Genomic DNA, 20,759 nt, shown 5'->3' with positions numbered 1-20,759 from the left:
TGACCACGCCTCCGTTCTCTACAAATTGTTATTATTTTATAAGCCTCGACTCTTGCAAAAAAGAATTACCTATAGAAAAGTCAAATCGGTTGATGTCTCTACACTTGTGAATGAGCTGGCTGAATCGTCATTATGCAGAAATATTTCCCACATCTCTAATGTGGATATCCTTAGTGCCACCGATCTTGATAATCTTGCTGAAACCTACAACAAGACTCTTTCCCATCTCCTGGATTCGCATGCTCCACTCAAGACAAAGACTGTTGTCAGTACCAAGACCTAAACTAGCATGGCATAATGATGAAATACATCAGGCTAAACTTCTAAGCAGAAAGGCTGAACGGAAATGGAGAAAGACTAAACAAGTCGCAGATTTCCTGACTTTAAAAAAAAATAGGAATCATGTAACTTACCTTCTAAACAAAGTTAAACACCAGTACTACACAGAGTTTGTTAATGAGAACAGCAGTGATCAAGGTAGATTGTTTCGCGCATCTAAGAAACTTTTGAGATATAATGACACACCACTATTTGCCCATTACGAGGACAAGTCTACTGGTAAATGAAATTGGAAAAATTTTCCTGCACAAGATAGTTAAGATTCGTGATCAGAAAGATGCCAAGGCTAGTTCAATCACTGAGTCAATACCGAATGATCCTTCTATGGGTGAAGCACAATTATTTTCCAAGTTCCAGCCGTTGTCCCAGAGTTATGTGCTGAAACTTATCCAAAAATCATCTAAGAAATCGTGTTCTCTCGATCCAATGCCAACAAAGCTTGTTTTAGCATCTATTGAGCAACTCTTACTGGTTATCACTCAAATGACTAATTCATCGTTATTAGCAGGACACTTTCCGAAGTTATGGAAAGAGGCATTGGTTGACCCACGACAAAAGAAAGCCGGGATAAACGACTTTGGCAATCTTCGTCCGGTCAGTAATTTACAATATGTCTCAAAACTTACTGAGCGCGCGGTATTTGATCAGGTTCATATCCATCTGACCACTCATGATATCTACCCGAAGCTTCAGTCAGCATACAAAAGAGGTCACAGCACCGAGACTGCATTGCTTAAAATACACAACGACATCCTCATGGCTATGGATCGCCAACACGTGATATTGCTGGTGCTTCTTGACCTCAGTGCCGCCTTTGATACGGTTGAGCAATCGGTCCTTTTATCTCGCTTAAGTAACAGTTTTGGAATAAGGGATACTGCACTGCGTTGGTTTAGGTCATACCTATCTGACCGATCCGAGCGCGTTTCACTTGATGGTAAAGTTTGTGGCAAATTTCAATTATTACATGGCGTTCCTCAAGGGTCGTGCTTGGGCCCATTACTGTTCACACTATATGTAAGTAAACTATTTAATATTATAAACGATCACTTGCCACATGTCCACACGTATGCTGATGACACGAAGTTATATCTAGCGTTTAAACCTGATTCTGCAGTGAATGCTCTTGATGCTGTTAATGCAATGGAACTTTGTATTCGCGACTTAAGAACCTGGATGCTTCATGATAAACTCTAATTAAATGACGACAAAACCGAATTTATATTAATTGAACAAGACAACAGTTGGCAAAGGTTGATGGGACTTCCCTGTGTATTGGTGACTAAGGTTTTCCCAGTGAAATCAGCAAAGGACCTTGGCACATGGATAGACAGTAGTCTTAATCTGAAGATCAATGTTAACAATACCTGCAAAGCTGCCTATTATCATCTGACGAATGTACCACGCATTAGGAAATATATACGTTTCATAACCGCAGTTCATCCATATACGTTTCATAACCGCAGTTCATACATATGTTTCATATGTTTGTTGTTGTTTGATTTATCATCTACGGGTTCATGTCGAATTAATTTGATGGCCTGCTCTCAGTTGGCTTGTTAGCTCAATTGGTAGAGCGCTGCACTAGTATCGCAGAGGTCAGTGGTTCGAGTCCCGTACAGGCCTGAAATTTTTTTCAGGTCTGATTTTCACTATTGCTCAAATAGTGCTCTACTGCGAAGGATCGTGCACATATACGCATTAGGAAATACTTAGATGAGAAAGCATCACAAACATTGATACATGCTTTAGCTAGTAATCGGACGGATAGATTACTGTAATAGTATTTTATATGGTTTACCAGGTAGAGAATTATCTAAGCTCCAACGCCTTTAAAATTCGGCAGCAAGGATTGTTTTTAATATCCCAAAGATGTGTCACATCACACCAGTTCTACGAGAACTGCATTGGTTACCTGTTCAGTTTAGAATACAGTTCAAATTTATTATGATCACTTTCAAAGCAATTAATGGACATGGTCCAATCTATTAACAAGATCTTGTTAAGTTGCAGCAGAATGGACCATACAACTTAAGATCTAGTAATAAGGGTCTCATGCTGCAAGCACCAAATGCCATAACAAAGAAAACATTAGGTGATCGTGCTTATATGTGTGTAGCACCTAAACTTTGGAACAGTCTTCCTTATAAAGTGCATAACGAGACTGATTTTAGTAAATTTAAAATTTTACTTAAGACTCACCTTTTTAATTTAGCCTTTAATTAGGATTCAATTGTGCATGGTTTAATAGTTCTTTACAATTTAGATAAGGTTTTTATTAGTTTTGTAAATTTTGATAAGGGTCTTAGTTTAATTTATTATCTGATGTAATTTTTATATTCTATAATTGTATTTTTATATTCTATAAATGCACATTTGATCATATGTAAATGGAATTTGCGCACTACACTTATTAAAATATTATTATTAAGATAAACCTACGTTTTCTGAGTATGTTGTTTCTTGTCAGTATGACGTTTAGAAAGGTAAACTTTAGCGAGTGTGTGCAATGCCTTTAGACGAGAATGGTCTTCGAGGATGTCAATCGGAGTTTAGAACAATAATTTGCTACTTTTCTACATTCCCAATTCAAACATACAAATGTTCGAACTGTTTGTGAGGCCACTAACTCAGATGTTTTGCGTTGTGTTATTCCACACACCTGTCTCTGCATTCAACCGCGCCCGCGATTATTTTCACTATGGCGGCGAAAGAGATAAAGAATGCACTGAAAAATGCTCGAGAGTGTATCAAGAACAGAGACTATAAAGAGGCTCTCAAGCACTGCAAAGTACCGTGTACAATGATTTACTACTCTATGTTCAATAAATATTACAATTTTCTGCCTATTGTAAAATTTTCCGGTAACACGGATCGATATAAATCAGGATGTTTACTTTCTTACTGAGTGGGAGAAAAAATTTCTGATTATGAGCCACTTGTCCTCCAATTTGAAATTAATTACCCTTTTAGGTCTAACTTGTGAAGCAGTCTTCTCCGGTCCGTTTTAGCATATCGAGAGAAGCGCTACTGTATCAAGTACATGGCTAGAAATCTCGGACACGTACGCGCAGTTGAATGGGCCAGAATGAGTAAAAGCGAGTAACGCAACTCCTCACGACTTAGAGACTTAACTGAGAAAATAGATTTAAAATCCCAGTTACCTCCTTACTCCATTGCAAAGTCTCACATGTTCACTGCCAGTTATTTAGTACGACTCGAGACCCAAAATATTCTTAGAACATTGTCGGCTTCCACGTCGTAATCGTTGCGTTTTTTCAAGATTAACAGTACAGATGATGCTATGTAGTAACAGTATGGCGGCAGTGCAAGAACAACATCACCAGCTCTCCGCAGATGTCCTTTCGCCGGAAATCTTTGGAGTGTAACAACTTTGTTCACTGCGATTTTAAAAGGGTCGAAGCCACACTTCAAGACACAGTAAATCATATTTCTCAGGTCTTCATATCCATTGCGTTTTTAGGTCTTGTTTCTCTGTAATTGTGATATTTTCTGGTCGAGGAATGATGATATTCCTACGGAACCGTGCGGCGAAATCCACCATAAAAGTAGCACACTCCTTTGTTGTTTCTTTGATCAACCATGTTGTTTTCAATCTCCCCGGGTAACCTGGCTTTCTTTCCGGTTGTAGCGTTGCAGTTGTGTCTTCCGTTGTAGTTATGTCCTCACAACTAATAACCAATAGAATGTGGTTTTATTTCTTCCAATCAAAAGGCGTTGTGAACGTGTCTCTTGCTTGTCACTTCCCAACTAGGGGAGGGATGCAATGTAAAAATATTAATTGTAAGAAGATCGTTAAGATTTCCACGCTCGAAGGTTAAGAATTTCACGGGATATCCTTGTTTCATGAGCTATCCTTGGTGTCGTTTGGGACACTTCGGATTGGTGAAAGATTAAGATTCCGGTTGCGTTTTTAAGTGCGAATTATTGGCGAAATTTTCTTCGATACGTTGGAAAGCTTAGGAAGACGAGAATTTGACATGGTCTCGTGGCTTCGATTCCCTTATTAGTTTGGAGTGCGTTGGTGATCGAAGTTGTGCTTTTCTATCGGAACTAGTACGGTAAGGTAAGGTTTCAGTTGCACTTCATGCTAGTATTTTTGTTACAACCATACAATATTACAACCATTCTTCAAAGATCGCGTTCAAGTTTTGGGCTAAATACTGTCAGATGTATACCGATAAAGCGTCCGAGTAACAACTAACCTGGATTCATTGAATCCTTCTGTGTCCAGGGATAATTTTTTTTTATTATTATTTTGTTTGGCACATGCAAAAGTAGATGATACATAATTCAAAAACGAGACAGATCTCTGTTTTTCAATCACCGAAAATTTGTGATTTTCTTCGAGCCTCATTATAATTTTTATTATGTTACATGTAGCAATCTCATAGTGTCTACATTCATGGTTATTATGGAGACAAATGAAGACATGTATTCATTGTAATTGTATGGGACTACGCAAAAATTCAACCTCTGGTATGGTTGATGTCAAACATCATATATCCTGGAAAGTTAACTCAAACTGTTGACACGTATGATGAAGATCTGGTATCTTTTATAAAGGATAGGGTGCTCTCTCCCATGCTCTCCAGCAAGAAACAGTTGGGTTACAATGCACTAAATCATTCTCTTTGCTCGCCCAGAAGAGGACAGATTTGCAGCAAAATTACTCTTCACTTAATCATATGTGCTTTTTGATTGAAATCAGTGGCTGACGTAAGCCACTTTCTTTCTTTTGATCTATTTAGAATAAAGCCCTTTGAACTAAATCATAAGGAATATGATAATAATATGCATGTTATATGTTACCACACTTTACATACTTTTTCAACTATGTGTTTTCGATATTGAAATGAAATAAATACTAATTCATGCACAATTGAATACTTAATTCAGTAGAGACTATTTCCTATTATTAGCAATTATTGCTCCTACATGTGTTCGCAAGAACTTGGTCTTGTTGGCTTTCATTGTGAGCGTTTGGTGATCCATATATTAGGGGAGACACTCGCTGCAACTATCTTTGCAAAGAAAATACTAATCTTTTCACCCTTACTTAATTTCATACATACAGGCGTGGATGACAACCAGCAGCAAAGCAAACAAAAGTGCCAATGAGGAGGCAAGCTCCATTGTAAACATTTTCTTGGAAAATTATGCACTAGTTACAGAAAGGTAAATGTTGTGATTAATTTTTGTCCTTGGTATAAGCATAATTTTCCTTTGGTTTTGTTAATGATATGAATGAAAATGCATTTTGTGTAAAGAAAGATAAAATGTAGCTCCTAGAGTGTATGTTATGATGAGATGATGTGTCACCATCAATTTGGCCTCAGCTATTAAAAGTAAAAGAATTAAACTAAGGATGAAACTGAACCACAGCATACCTATACTAAACCCTCATTTTAATTGTATCAATATTATTATTTTTCTGGTGTTCACCCAATAGATTCAATCCACTGACAGACAAATATGGCACCTGTACATTTTATCATTACTCTTAGGCTAAGGCACATGTAGAAAGCAATATTTCTCAAAACAACAACGTATGCAAGGTTTAAATTTTTCAAACCTTTACTGCTTGTTTTTATGAGTGGTTCCAGGATTTTCTTGCACAAAGAGGTCTGGTTGAGTGTAGCAGTCGTCATATTTTTCAGTATGATGGTTTCACAGTAACTGTTGTATGAAGTAATGTTCCCTTCTCCAATATTAATTTTGCAAACTTGGCACTGACAAAGAGCTAGTTCATGATTAGACACTGATCATTTCATTGATTGCCATGCTCTACATTTATTGTTGAAGTATCACCATATTTATCTGTGTATAAGTCGACTCTTTATGACAGAAAAATTAGCCCAAAAAATCACTCTCGTCTTTCACACAGATCATAGAATGATAAAGACCTGACCCAAGCAATCCAAGAAATTAGCATAACAATTGCCTGAAGTCCATTAGGAAAACCAGGTTCACAAAACAAGTTCTAATTGTGTTCAAGTTTTTTCAGTTTTCAGTGCGTTCTTCATCGATGAAAAAGTTTGAAATAATAAATTTTATGTGGCTTAAACAGAAACCTAGTGGGGCTGATTTCTATTGTATCTTCTGATCTGTAGAGCAGACAATTTTCCTTACAGCTTCGGTGCTGAATTCTCATTTTCAGCGAATGATTACAGTAAGTTAGTGACCTGGCAAATGCTGTTTTCTTGTGCCGTCTTGTTTGTTACGTGCGTGGACCATCTATGTTAAATATTGTGTAGTTTCCAAGATGGCCGTGTTTTCATCAAGCAATCCTTCGAAGCTCTTCGGTGTTCCTTTAGTCTACTAAATCTCTTTTCAAAAGGTTATTTAAATGCATGAAGATTTCATTTTCAAAACGATTTACAAAAGATGGTGAATTACTTCTCCAGTAAATCGAAGTGGTTGTATATGCTTAAATCATGAATCGTGGGGATGTAAACAAGTGCTACTAAACTTCACAGCACATGGTTACATTTTGCTCTGCAGTTTTTTTTAATTCACCGTGTTTTCAATACATTCTCAGAAATAAGAGATCAACCATATGGGAAATTTCTGTCGGTCTGAATTTTTCTTTACTAGAAATAATGAAAAATCTGATTTTCAACCTTGAAAATGGGGGTCAACTTATACATGGATAAATACGGTAATTAACTCCTTCGCTATCAGTAATTGCATTAAAGATTCTGTGTTAGAAATCACAGCACCATATCCCAAAATCTAATGTTGTCCTCAGCACAATTTCATTTTTTGAGCAAGGCAAAGCTAAAAATCAATCAAGGGCCACACAGACATCACAGAGACAACATTGCTATGTATAATGTTTATGTACTCAGATAGGTAAAAGCTACTCTATTCATTAATTCAGTGTCAATACTCTCCCTCATAGTAAAGTAAGTAAAGTCTGTTTACGAGCCTAGTGGCCCATTAGGCCAGAGCTTAAATCTGGTTTCTGTAGCATGAGGCTACCAGGAGTATTTCTACCTCCCCCTGGATGGGATGCTAGTCCATCGCAGGGTTACCCCCAGCATTAAATTGCCGGTACCCATTTATACACCTGGGTGGAGAGAGGCACTGTGAGAGTAAAGTGTCTTGCCTAAGAACAACACAATGTCCCGGCCGGGGCTCGAACCTGGACCACTCGATCATGAGTCGAGCGCACTAACCATGAGGCCACCGTGTCTCCACATACTCTCCCTCGTAGTAGCTATAATTTTTAGCCAACTTGGGAAATAGCAACCAAAAATGGACCCTTTTGGACATCCAAACTTTTAAATTTCAAGGGGAAGGTTCCCCAGACTTTGCCATCCAAGTGGGAATAAATGGCTGCCACACTGTCATTTTGGTCCCTCCTAGCTGCTCAAATGTTGTCCCTCCTTTCCACAATCTTACCAAAGCCTCCATATGTGTAGTAATAAAAACATTGAAGTGAAGAGTGCTATCTCAGGAAGAGATGATGATCATGCACACTAGAGTTATCCTAACAGATGTTTGGCAAGGTATTGCATTCTTTGCTCAAAATCTAGTTTACATAGACCTGGGAAAAAAGAATGGGGTGTAGCAGTCATTCAGGTCGGTTAATTGCTCCAAGCTCTAGTTTTATACCACTGCTCATTTGGTTATTTTTCTTGCCAATACTCTTTCTGGTTATTTGGGTTTTCGTGGAAACTCAGGCTCTTGGCATTGAGAAGAAGCATGATATGTGTTTACAAAATTAAAAGCAAAGAAAAGTGAGAAAAAATTGGAGATTAACAGGATGGTAACAAAGACTGGTATGATTTTTTTTTTTGCAGGGGGGTACTTTTTTATTTTTGAATCAGAGTTTTAGCCTAAGTATGTCTAAGTTTCTACACTTGTTGTTTAGTCTTGTGGTTTCTTACTTTAAGAAGTAACTAAAGGTAAAATTTTTTGAATTTTTTTTTTTTTTCACAGCCAATTGAGAAGGAAAGGGAAAGTAAACACAAAATAATGATGGTAAGGAACAAATTGCTTGCACTATAAATTATTGAAAGTAGTCTGCCCTCTCCATATTTGTTATTTTTAATTGACATGCTTTGCACAGGTATTGTGTAATAAGTGTGAATAAGACTGTGCAGCGAATTAGCTCGTGCTGCAGCATCCCATATCCAATAAATTCAATAGAAGACCCTTCGGTCATTTCACGTCATATTGGATCTTGATACGTCCTTGAAAGAAAAGTTGCTTGAGACATATTTTTATCGTAAACATATATGAAGCTTTCTTCTGATATATAGTTTGCAAAGATTTTAGTGAAACTACTGTAGTGTGCAAACAATTTTTTTCCCGAAGGACACCCGCAAAAGTGGGAAGTAACCGTGAGCTTGTTGCATGCGATTAAGTCGTATCATATAAATTTGCCCTAAAAACGAAAAATTTGCATTACTTTTATAATATTGAAGTGAATGCTTTGATACACAGTGGCTTTAGCCTCTGCATATCCTCTCATGTTTTTCTCTGAATACCTGGGAGCCGAGCAAACTGGTAACTACCCATATTCTCTCGTTCTCTTTAAAATAGGATTGTTGATCAATTTTTACCATGGCTCAAGATGGAGGACCACGTGGTGAGATAAACTAATTTCTTCTCTGCCATCCTGAGAGGGTTTCTCATACTTTCAGAATAGAACAGAATTTTGGCTAACCTAACAACTCAACAGGAAATCGTCCCTTTTAAATTGAATGTTCTAAGGGAGTTCTTGAAGTTGCTTTGAGGTTTATCGCCTATCATGAAATAAAACCAGTGAACAAGGCTGTTATGAATTACACACAACTTCAGATGAGGGTGTCTGGCATAGTGAAGTACTGGTGCATTTCATCCTTGAGAAGCAATCAAACTACTGTTTTCTCACTTATAACATTACTTAAAAATTAATAATCAGCGACTTAGGTGTCAGGCATATCAAAGAATATTGGCACGGAAAGAGGTACTCTCCCTAATGGTTCATGTGTACATTCTAGGGTGAACGTTATTGTATCTTTAGTATGAACATTGGTGGTGATATTTTTGACAAAGGCCATCACTGGACGGCCATGTCTACGGATTTTGAAGGAAGTATTAGACCACAGAGGCTCAGGGCTAAACAGCTTTGTAAAATGTCGTATATTGATGTTACTAAGCGATACACATCTTATGTTTTGAAGAGCATGTGATTAACATGGACTGGCTGGAACAAGAAATAGTTATGGAAGAGCAGCTGGAAAGAGGAAGAGAAGAACAAAGAAAAAGGGAGGAGCAAACGAAAAGAGAGAAACAAAGAAAGGGAGAAGATCATTTTTCCGACACATACCTATACTTAAGTTATCTCTTTTAAAATTTTCAACCTATATATCTATGTCACACAGTAATTCCTCTTTTTTTCAAATATGTGAAATCATAATCTCTTGGAAAACTACTCTATCAGGGATATAAATTTAATGTATATTGTTTCTTTTTTTATTTTTAAGTGAGCTTAATGATCTTGTTTATAATAGAACAGCCATATAAGTACGTCAATGTCATCGGAAGACATTAAATATTTGGAAGAGAAACTTAAAACTTGTCGTTTGCTTACATAGATTTTTCTTTTGTGAAGCCCTACTAGGTGACTCTTGATGTCATGTTAAGTTCTCCTTCGGTCCCACAAGTAAACGGGCAGCACGTTGGAATGGGACGACAGTAGTTCATCCTAAGTCACCAAGGGCTTCTTTTACAATGAACCCTTCAATTATTCTGTGACAATGTTTTATCTGGCGGTGAATAGTACCCGTGAGCCTCTACGAAGACGTTCACTTTGCTTGTCAAGGAAAGATAAATCAATAGTTTGCCGTCAATATATGCACATGCATCTGTGTATACAGCGACTTCTGAGAAAATTTCTCATTGCCTGAAGACATTTTTAACGCTAAATTGACTTAAATTCCAGGGGTGTGAATAATATGCAGACCCTTTTCAACAATCAGAACATCACACCAAAACTTGCATACTGATAAATATTTTATGGGGAAGGCCACATTCTCTTTTCCAGCAAAATAATCTCCTCAAACTAAGTGATATTTGTCGAATAATCCTAAGGCTTTGTGCAGGGGATCCTACAAAGTACCGACTAAAATTATTGACTTCACCCGGGGATAGCCTTCCGACAACTACCCCCCGACCCAAAATTTTCTTACGCGAATTAAGGGTGCACTTCCAGCGATCTAACTTACAACTGCAGTATATCTGTTTATCCCTATTTCCATGTTTTGAGTGCATTCGAAAATCAAAACAATTTCACAGCTCGTACTCTGCATGTGCAATACATCCAAACTTGACATATCCATTGTTAAGCCCTTTTTCCATTTTTCACTGAATGTGGAAATTCTCGAAAAAAGGCAATAAATTCTGACAATTTATCCAGCAATTAGAATATATCCTAACATGCCAAATCCAATCTTCACCCCAATTTTCCACTTTCTCGATCAACTCTAGAAACACAGGGTTAATTACAACAATTCATCCTACAAGTGGATAATATCATAACTTTTCCATATCCAATCTTTACCCCGATTTGTTCAATTAACTGTAGAAAAATCACAATATCGTGACAATCGATTATCAATTGTCACAATCGTGACAATTCGATCGGTTAACATCATGACTTGCCGTGTCCAATCGTTACCCCGATTTTCCATTTGTTCAACGAGTCCCGAGAAAGCCGTGATAAGTTCTGACAATTCATCACGCAAGTGGAATATAACCTTAGTTGCCATATCAAATCTTTACCCTAATTTTCCATTTTTTTTTTTCGTTTATTACAGACAAATAAGGTAAAATCTGACAATTACTCCCACATGTGGGATATGCCAAAAAATGAGGTAAAATCGGACAATTCATCCTGCAAATGAAACATATTCCAACTTGTTGTGGGTAATCTTTACCCGATTTTTCATTCTTTTCAGAGAATTCTAAAAAAACAACAATTCATGTCATAAAAAGAATATATTCCAACGCACAGTGATTCAATTATAACTCGGTACATCCCTGATGTTCCGTTTTTCTGATAAATTCCGAAAAAACGGGGTCCATTCTGAAAACTCACCCCATAAGTAGAATACATTCTAAGTTTCCATATCCAATCTTGAACCCGCTCTTCTACTTTTATTTCAATGAACTCAAGAAAAAAAGGGGACGGTAAGTTATGAGAATTTATACCGTAAGCGGAGTATATCCTAAGTTGTCAGAGCCAATCTTTACCCCAATTTTCGAATTTCTTTTTTTTTAATGAATCAATTCCAGAAAAACAGGACAAACTCTGACAATTCATGCTACAAGGGGATAATACCCGAAGTTCCCAAATGCAATCTTTGCTTCGATGTTCCAATTTTTTTTTTTTAAGTGAACTCTAGAGAACAGGGGTAAATTCTTAGAATTAATACCGCAAGTGGAATATAACCTACGTTGTCATGTCAAATCTTTCCTGATTTTCCTTTTTTAATGAATTAATTCTAGAAAACCGGGGGAAACTCTGAGAATTCATGCTACAAGCGGATAATACCCGTAATTCCCTTATGCCATCTTGCTCTGATTTTGGAATTTTTTTCAAAGAATTATAGAAAAACAGAGAAAATTCTAGTAACTCATCCTCCAAGTCGAATATCCATTGACTTGCCACATCTAATCCACTTTACCCCGATTTTCCATTTTTTTTCAATGAGTAGAAAAACGGGGCTCCCACTGACTCGCCATATTCAATCTTTACCCGATTTTCCATTTCTTTTTTCAATAAATTCTGGAAAAACGGAGTAAATTCTGAGGATTCACGCTACAAGTGGATAAGACTCCAAGTTCCAATATGCCATCTCTACCCCGATTTTCCATTTCTTTTTCAGCGGTGAATTCTAGGACTAGCGCTAATAGTTAGCCCCTTAAAATAAAGCAATACGCAAATAGCTTAATTGTAATTACGAGTTTTTTATAACGCCGGCCCGCTTTCAGTTATTATTAATTAAATAACCTCTATAGAAATTAAAAACTTAGACACAACGCGCTATGTAATGTACCGTTCCTCTTTAATTGTAATCATTCCCAAAAGGAGTCTTAACTGGGGTCGAAACGCGTCCGAAATAAATGAGAAGCTTACAACTACAAAAAGTGTTTCTTTGTGCGGCTCGCTAGTCTTAGTTAAATGGAAGATAGAAAAAATTCCACATTTAAAAAATGTTTGTGTTCTTAGTGAATTCTAGAAAAGCGGGATAAATTCTGAGAATTCGTCCTTTGAGTGGGATAGATCTTAGAGAGCCAAATCCAATCTTTAACCCGATTTTCCATTTTTTTTTTCAATGTACTCTAGAAAAACGGGATGAATTTCCCATATGATATCTTTACCCCGATTTTCCATTTTTTCCAACAAATTATAGGAAAACGAGTTAAAATCTAAGAATTCATCCTCCAAATGAAATCAGATCCCAAGTTGCTTATCCAGGCTTCAACCCGATTTTCCATTTTTTTTTTTTCAATGAATTCTGGAGAAACGGGATTAATTCTACGAATTCATTCGCAAGTAGGTAACACCCTAAGCTCCCATATGATGATCTTTACCCCGATTTCCCATTTGATCAGCAAATTCCAGAAAAATGGGGTAAATTCTGAGCCTTCATGTTACAAGTGAATAATACCCGAGGTTCCCATATGCCCGAATTTCCATTTTTTTTTCAGTGAATTTGACAAAAAACGGGGTAAAAACTAAGAGTTCACTCCGAATTAATAGATCCCAAGTTGCCATAGCCAATCCTTAACCCGATTTTACATTTTTTTGTTAATAATTCTAGAAAAACGGCATGAATTTTGAGAATTCGGCCCACAAGAAGGCTAAGTTCCCATATGCCATCTTCACCCCGATTTTCCATTTTGATCAATGAATTTTAGAAAAACGAGGTAAATTCTGAGCATTCATGCTACAAGTGGATAATACCCAAAGTTCCCGTATTATATCTTTACCCCAATTTTCCATTTTTCAACAAATTCTAGAAAAACGGGGTAAAATCTAAGAATCCATTCTCCAAATGAAATAGATCCCAAGTTGCTATATCCTGTCTTCACCTCGATTTTCTATTTTTTTCAATGAATTTTGGAGAAACGGGATTAATTCTGCGAATTCATCTGCAAGTGGCTAACACGCTAAGTTCCCTAAGTTCCGCAGTTGTTTATTAAACAGGGTGCAGCGGGGGAATAGACAAAGATTTTGAGTATTCCTTCAACAGACGCGATGATTACATGCGCATCAATGGCGGTTGGACGTGTTAATTTCACGTCCGTTATAGTTCTGTGTTTATGCCAAATAATTCTTCGCCAGGAAGACATTGAGGACTCCAGAATATCTTTGGCTTCCTATCGCGTTTCGTTGGCAGAACGTTTTTATATTTCTCAAGTATTTAACCGTCCTTCTGGTCGATATGGTGAATCTAAACTCGTCCGGTCAACAAGCAATGCGTGTTCCGAAACTAGTGTCAAGGTTACCAAGTTACTGCACCTTATCCAGATTGGCCTAGTTGCAGAGTGGGACCTGCTATGTGGCGATATTTCGGTTAATCCTGGCCCTTTCAATCTATATGCCTCGCAATGCCGAAATGGTTTATCGCTCTGTCACTAGAACATTCAAAGGCTTACGGAACCAAAATTTGAACACACACTAAGGTATCAAGGACCATATATTTGGTCCAAATTAGAAAATGGTATGCGTGAACTACCAAGCCTTAGTATCTTTAAAACTAGAATCCGTAGAGTTGACCTGGTCAGCCTAGTGGAAGACAGTGGCAATTGCTGCAATCTTTGCAGCACGTGATTTTTTTTTTTTTTTTTTTTTTTTTTTTTTTTTGAACACTGTTGATATTTCTAAATATTTTAAAATTTTAATGCATAGTTTATCGGCTGTATTGTTACTTATTATGATACTGTACATAGTTTTTTCTTTTATTAATTTAGTAAAAGTAGGTGTCCCCAATTAGCTCTATGAGCTAAATACATTGACACGGTAATAAAGATTTTATTATTATTATTATTATTGAAGAGATCTCTAAATCGCTTACTGGCGAAGCTCGACCTGACTGCAAGCTTGACATCTTGATCCTAACGGAGTCCTTTTGTGATAGTAAGGTGCCGGACTCGTACTATTGTATTCCCGCTTAGAAGCTATACCGGAAAGACCGACAAGGAAAGCTTGGGGGTGGAATCCTCGCTTATGTAAATGAGAATCTATGCGTTCGACGCCGTTTAGACCTTGAGACTAACGACATTGAAGCCTTGTGGCTTGAAGTTTATCCGCATGAATCAAAACGATCTTTATTGATCGGCTGGGTTCTATCGTCCTCCATCGGCGAAACGAGAATATAACATCAATTTAGGGAAAAACATCGAAAACGCCTATTTGACAAATGCGGAGTTGATTGTGATGGGAGACTTGAATTATGACTTTTTAAATTCGACGCGTTTTTACAAACAAGAACTAAATAGAGTCCTGAGGGATTTGAACCTGAACCAGAGGGTAAACGTAGTCACCAGACCTGCTTCTGGCGCGTGCTCGGATCATATTTACGTAAGTCATTCTGAGAGGATACATGATGTCTCCGTGGTTAATGTCGGTTTGTCTGATCATTTGCCAGTTTTTGCATTGAGGCGTTATAATCAGTGGCAGGAGCAAGGCCCGGCAAGAGTACCATATAACCCCATACATTAATTATGCATTCAGTCTTTGTTCAATTAAAACAATAGCGATAACAATAGAACTCCGCAGAGACTAGTAGTCTTTGTTTTGAAAATTTGGATTTTTTTTTAAGTCTTTTTTGAAACAGGGTAGATTTGGCGCGTTTTGGCTTTGCAAAACAGAAAACTCAAGTAATTTTCCAGAGGTTTTTAATTTTGAAATATAACTGAATGTTCAGTTTCGCTTTGAAAGTGTAAAATTGGAAAATAACGTTAAGTCTACGGTCAGGCTTTGAAGTTTGTCAATGCAAAGTTTAAATAAATGTTGTGTCTTACCTGTTCTTGTGATTTTGGTTGATTCTTTCATTATCCTTTCGTGTCCTAGTGATGAAAATTGTTCGTGAAGGCCGGTGCATACAGCGATGCAAAGAAACCTTTGTATCTAGTCTTTCTGGACTTCACAAAGTTGAGCGATACGTTCGATAATGTTTCCAAAGGGATCGTTTCCGTAGTGCTGACGCCACATATATTCTTGTAGGTAGCCATCGAAAAGTCCTTTGGATGTTCCTGTTTGGGGCAAACCTCGCTTGATTCCCCACCATGTATTTTCGATACCCTGTGTGTGCGCACCGGTGAATTCCGGAGCACTGAAGCCATTCCATCGCAACCCTTTTTTGAACATCGCCACTCGTACCCGTCTCGCGATGAAGCACGTCGCGTCCAGCTAAGTTCAATGCTGCGCCCAGCTCGAGGACATTTTACCGACGTCACAAGCAGGTTGTGATCCTTACACCACTGTATGCACCGGTCGTGATCCGATAATATTCGAGAAAGTCGAATAAAATTCAGTCTCCCCATCTCCGAGTTGTTGTTGCTCTTCTTCCTTCTATCTTCTTCTTTCGTTGATGTTATTAGAAAGAGGTATGAATAAATTTTGTTTTCTATGTGGTATTTGGCCAATCGTAGAGAAGAAGAAATGCATTCTTTAGTGCAAAGGGGACCTTTGGTGCATTATATCAATGCACATATTGTTGTGAAAATTTTTTTCTGAAAGGTAAAAGAAAATGTAGCCTTTGGAGAGGAACTCCTAACTGGTTTGCGTAGCATAGTGGTAAGGCTATGGTTTGATAATTGTCTCATAATAACGCGTTGTCTGAGGAGCGATGGTTCAAGGCTCAGCAGAACTGCCAAGAAGGTAAAAAGGAAAGAAAAAAAAAACTGAGGAGAAGTTAGGAACGAAGGGGAGAAGGGAGAAGAACGTGAGCTAGGAATGGAGACGAAAAAGCCGCTTTCAATCAATTTCTCTTTTATTGAAGTAGTAAGTACTTATTAGTAATGTATATATGCTAAACCCGTGGGAATAAGTCATTGTCTTAAAAACAATGGGGTGCATACATAATTAATGAAATTGAATGCATAATTAATGTATGGGGTTATATGGTACTCTTTCCCAAGGCCCTTGCAGTAAAAAGAAACATCTTTCATTTAGATATAGGAATCTCAAGAATATTGACAAAGACAATTTTATAAAAGACCTTAATGAGGTCCCTTGGGACGCAGCCTTTGTCTTCGAAGAAACCGACGACATTATAGACACCTGGTACGATATTTTCAATGGCATCTTGGACAAGCACGCACCAGCTAAAACAAAAAGAATCAAGAGAATTAGTCAGCCTAAATGGTTTACTGGCGATCTAAATGACGAGATCAAGCAGAGAGATTGTCTCCTTAGAAAGGCTCGAAACTCAAGAAATCCGGAAGACTGGATGCTTTTTAGAGAAGCGAAAAATAGAGTTACCAAGTCCATAAGAAATACTAAGAAAGCCTTCTTCAAGTCTCAAGTTGAGGAAAATCGGAATTGTCCAAAGAAACTATGGTCATTGATTAGAGATCTCACAAGAGATTCGCAAGGAAAGGATTGTCATGTTCGAGAGCTTGATGAAGACGGGGAAATTGTCACTGAAGACATTCATATTGCCGAACTGTTTAACTCAACATTTGTAAATCAGGCCACAAAAATATTGGATACCGCTGATTTACCAACTGGAACCATGTCTTCCATTTTAAAGGAAACTAAGGACATTGAATACGCATTTGAACTTCCATTTATCTTCCCTGTGAAGGTTTTGAAAATGCTGCAGGAAATGCCTTCTAGCAAAGCAACAAGAGCGGATATTCTTGGCACTCGAGTGCTAAAAATTGCTGCGCCAGGTATTGCCAGCTCGGTTACGAGCCTTATCAACTGTTGTATTTCCACTCACAGTTTTCCGTCAAAGTGGAAAATGGCAAAAGTCACATCAGTATTAAAAAAATCAAGGCTCTAAGACTGATAAACAAAATTATCGTCCAATCTCGGTACTTCCCATTTTGTCAAAGATCTACGAGAGGCATATATATGATTCACTGTACGCGCACCTGTCTAGAAATGGCCTTCTGTATGGATTACAGTCAGGGTTCCGAAAGCATCATTCAACTGAAACTGTACTTATTCGACTCTTGGAACAGATCCTCTTTGATATTGACTGTAATAATGTAACTGGCCTTGTGTGTATTGATTATAGTAAAGCTTTCGACCTGATAAATCATGATATTCTCCTTGCTAAGCTGAAGATCTATGGTGTCGATGATGGAAATCTACAATTGTTTCGGAGCTACTTGGCTGACCGTCAACAATATGTTAATATAAATGGGTGCACTTCATCCCCACTAGGTATCACCCATGGTGTTCCACAAGGAAGTATTTTGGGCCCCTTGCTGTTCCTGACTTTCATCAATGACCTCCCACAAGTGATCTCAAACTCTACTGTGGATGTTTATGCCGATGATACTACCTTTTCCTCTAGTGCTCATTGTACTCTGGGGACAACGGCAGTTGAAGCAAAACTTCAGGAGGACATTGAAAGTCTTTGCGCATGGTTTACTCAAAATCGCATGGTCTTAAATGCCGGGAAAACCAAATCTATTCTGGTAACTGGAAAGCGTCTCAAGTCACGTGTAGCTGACTCTAGTTTGAAGTTGCAGGCAAATGGAACAGCTATCGAGCAAGTTATACATCAGAAACTGCTTGGGGTTACAATTGATCAAGAACTAACTTTTACGGAACATGTAGATAAACTTTGTGAGAAGCTTAGCAAAAAAATTGGCCTACTGAAAAAGTTGTGTACTTATTTCCCCATTGAGGAAAGATTACTCTTCTATAATGCCCTTGTTAGACCGGTCATGATGTATGGTAGTATAGTTTGGACCTATCGTTCTAAGGAAGATCTCATGAGAGTGTTTCGGTTCCAGAAACGAGCAGCACGTGTAATATTAGGTACAGGTATCAGATCAAGAACTGTGGAAAATTTAAAGAAACTAAATTGGATCCCATTCTTTGATGAAGTCAAGATAAGAAAGAGCGTGTTAATCTATAAGGCACTGCATGGGGAATCCCCTACGTATATTGAAAGTACTTTAACTACAAATCACTCCCTGCATGGTAGAGAGACCAGGCATGGCCAGTATAACCTAATCTGTCCCAAGTATCGAAGTACTACTGAGGCAGGAAGGTCCTTCCAAGTTAGTAGTATTAAGTTATGGAATAGTCTTCCAAATGAGCTTAGGAAACAACGTAGCATCTCCTCTCTTAGGAATGATTTGAAGAATTATTTTATAAATTCTTATAGAGACATTGATTCTTTTGAAGCCGTATTATAATCTAGTTTTATTGTATTTATAATCTTTGAATAGTTACATTGTTCAATCTCTATGGCTTAGAATGTATTACTTACTAACTTTAGTTTTGAGGGCCACTGGTTTGTCAGCGCAAGCTGTTATGTGTCTACCCTCTTTAAATAAAGTCGATTACTATTATTATTATTATATTATGATCTTTACCCCGATTTCCTATTTGATCAGCGAATTCGAGAAAAATGGGGTAAATTCTGAGCCTTCATGCTACAAGTGAATAATACCCGAGGTTCCCATATGCCCGAATTTCCATCTTTTTTTTTCAGTGAATTTGACGAAAAACGGGGTAAAATCTAAGAGTTTATTCTCCGAATTAATAGATCCCAAGTTGCCATATAGCCAATCCCTTACCCGATTTTCCATAAGTTCCCATATGCCATCCTTACCCCGATTTCCCATTTGATCTGCTAATTCGAGAAAAACGGGGTGAATTCTGAGCCTTCAAGCTACAAGTGAATAATGCCAGAGGTTCCCATATGCTATCTTTACCCCGAATTTCCATGTTTCTTTTTCAGTGAATTTGACAAAAAAAGGGGTGAAGTCTAAGAGTTTATCCTCCGAATTAAATAGATCCCAAGTTGCCATAGTCAATCGCTAACCCGATTTTTCATTTTTTCTTTCAATGAATTCTAGAAAAACGAGATGAATTTTGAGAATTCGGCCCACAAGTGGCTAGTACCCTAGGTTTCCATATGCCATCGTCACCCCAACTTTCCATTTGATCAGTGAATTTCAGAAAAAAGAGGTAAATTCTGGGCATTCATGCCCCAAGTGTATAATACCCGAAGTTCCCATACGATATCTTTCAATTTTCAATTCAGTTTTTCAACAAATTCTAGGAAATCAGGCTAAAATCTAAGAATCCATCCTCCCTGATGAAATAGATCCCAAGTTGTTATATCCAGTCTTCAATCCGATTTTCCATTTCTTTTTTCAATGAATTTAGGAGAAACGGGATTAATTCTGCTAATTCATCCGCAAGTGGCTAACACGCTAAGTTCCCATATGCCTTCTTTACCCCGATTTTCCATTTGATAACCGATCGAATTCGAGAAAAACGGGGTAAATTGTGAGCCTTCATGTTACAGGTGAATAATACCCGAAGTGCCCACATGCTATCTTTATCCCGAATTGCCAATTTTTTTCTCAGTGAATTTGACAAAAATCGGGGTGAACTCTAAGCGTTCATCCTCCGAATGAATTAGATCACAAGTTGCCATAGCCAATCTTTAACCCGATTTTCCATTTTTTTATGAATTCTAGAAAAACGGGATAAATTCTACGAATTCATCCGTAAGTGGCTAACACGCTAAGTTTCCATATGCCATCCCCTTTACCTGGTTTTTCCATTTGATCAGCGAATTCTAGAAAAACAGGGTAAATTCTGTGAAATTCATCCTTAAGGTCCTTTAGATGGAATATATTCTAATGACTTGCCATAGCCATCTTTACCCGATTTTCGATTTGATCATTATGTGAATTTGTCGTAAACGGGGTAAATTATGACAAATCCACCCAAAAGTACAACAAATCCGACAATAATTAATAAATAATAATAATAATAATAGTACGGTATTTATATAGCGCTTTTCTATCACTATCCAATAGCGTTGTACAGTAATTTTATAAATCGGATCGATAAGATTATAAAAACCATAAAAAAATCTCTAAAACATCAGTAAAAGAAACTAGCTAATAAGGTAGTCTGTTGTAATGAAAGTAAAAACTTTAAACTTATATTGAAATTAACTAATTTCCTAGCCAATTAACTAGCTCACCAACTAATCAACTAACTTACTATCTAACTATCTAGCGGCCTAACTTACTACTTGAATAATTAAATAGCTCAATAAGGAGTAGTCTAATTATAAAATTTGTTAAAAAGGTATGTCTTTATACAGGTCTTAAAATGTGATAGCGAGCCGCTCACTCTTATGTTGTTTCGAAGAGAGTTCCATAGAGTCGGTGCTACAAAAGAG

The 20,759-nt window shown here is 37.5% G+C and overlaps 1 long non-coding RNA gene across 3 annotated transcripts; it reads left to right on the top strand.

Moving 5' to 3' along the window:
• Window positions 1–4,037: 4,037 nt before the first annotated feature.
• Window positions 4,038–9,923, top strand: LOC111326379 (uncharacterized). 3 transcript variants are annotated; one of them, XR_016000486.1, is made up of 5 exons: window positions 4,038–4,421; window positions 5,438–5,538; window positions 8,308–8,349; window positions 8,914–8,959; window positions 9,537–9,923. It is a non-coding gene; the product is annotated as an uncharacterized LOC111326379 (long non-coding RNA). The 3 variants fall into 3 exon arrangements; XR_016000485.1 differs by having other exon boundaries at window positions 4,038–4,426; XR_016000487.1 differs by lacking the exons at window positions 4,038–4,421; window positions 5,438–5,538 and having other exon boundaries at window positions 8,146–8,349.
• Window positions 9,924–20,759: the final 10,836 nt, after the last annotated feature.

The sequence above is a fragment of the Stylophora pistillata genome, chromosome 4 (genome assembly GCF_964205215.1).
Source record: "Stylophora pistillata chromosome 4, jaStyPist1.2, whole genome shotgun sequence".
Classification (NCBI taxonomy): Eukaryota; Metazoa; Cnidaria; class Anthozoa; order Scleractinia; family Pocilloporidae; genus Stylophora; species Stylophora pistillata.
Note: the sequence above shows the minus strand (reverse complement) of the source record. Positions and strands in the feature narration are given on the sequence as shown.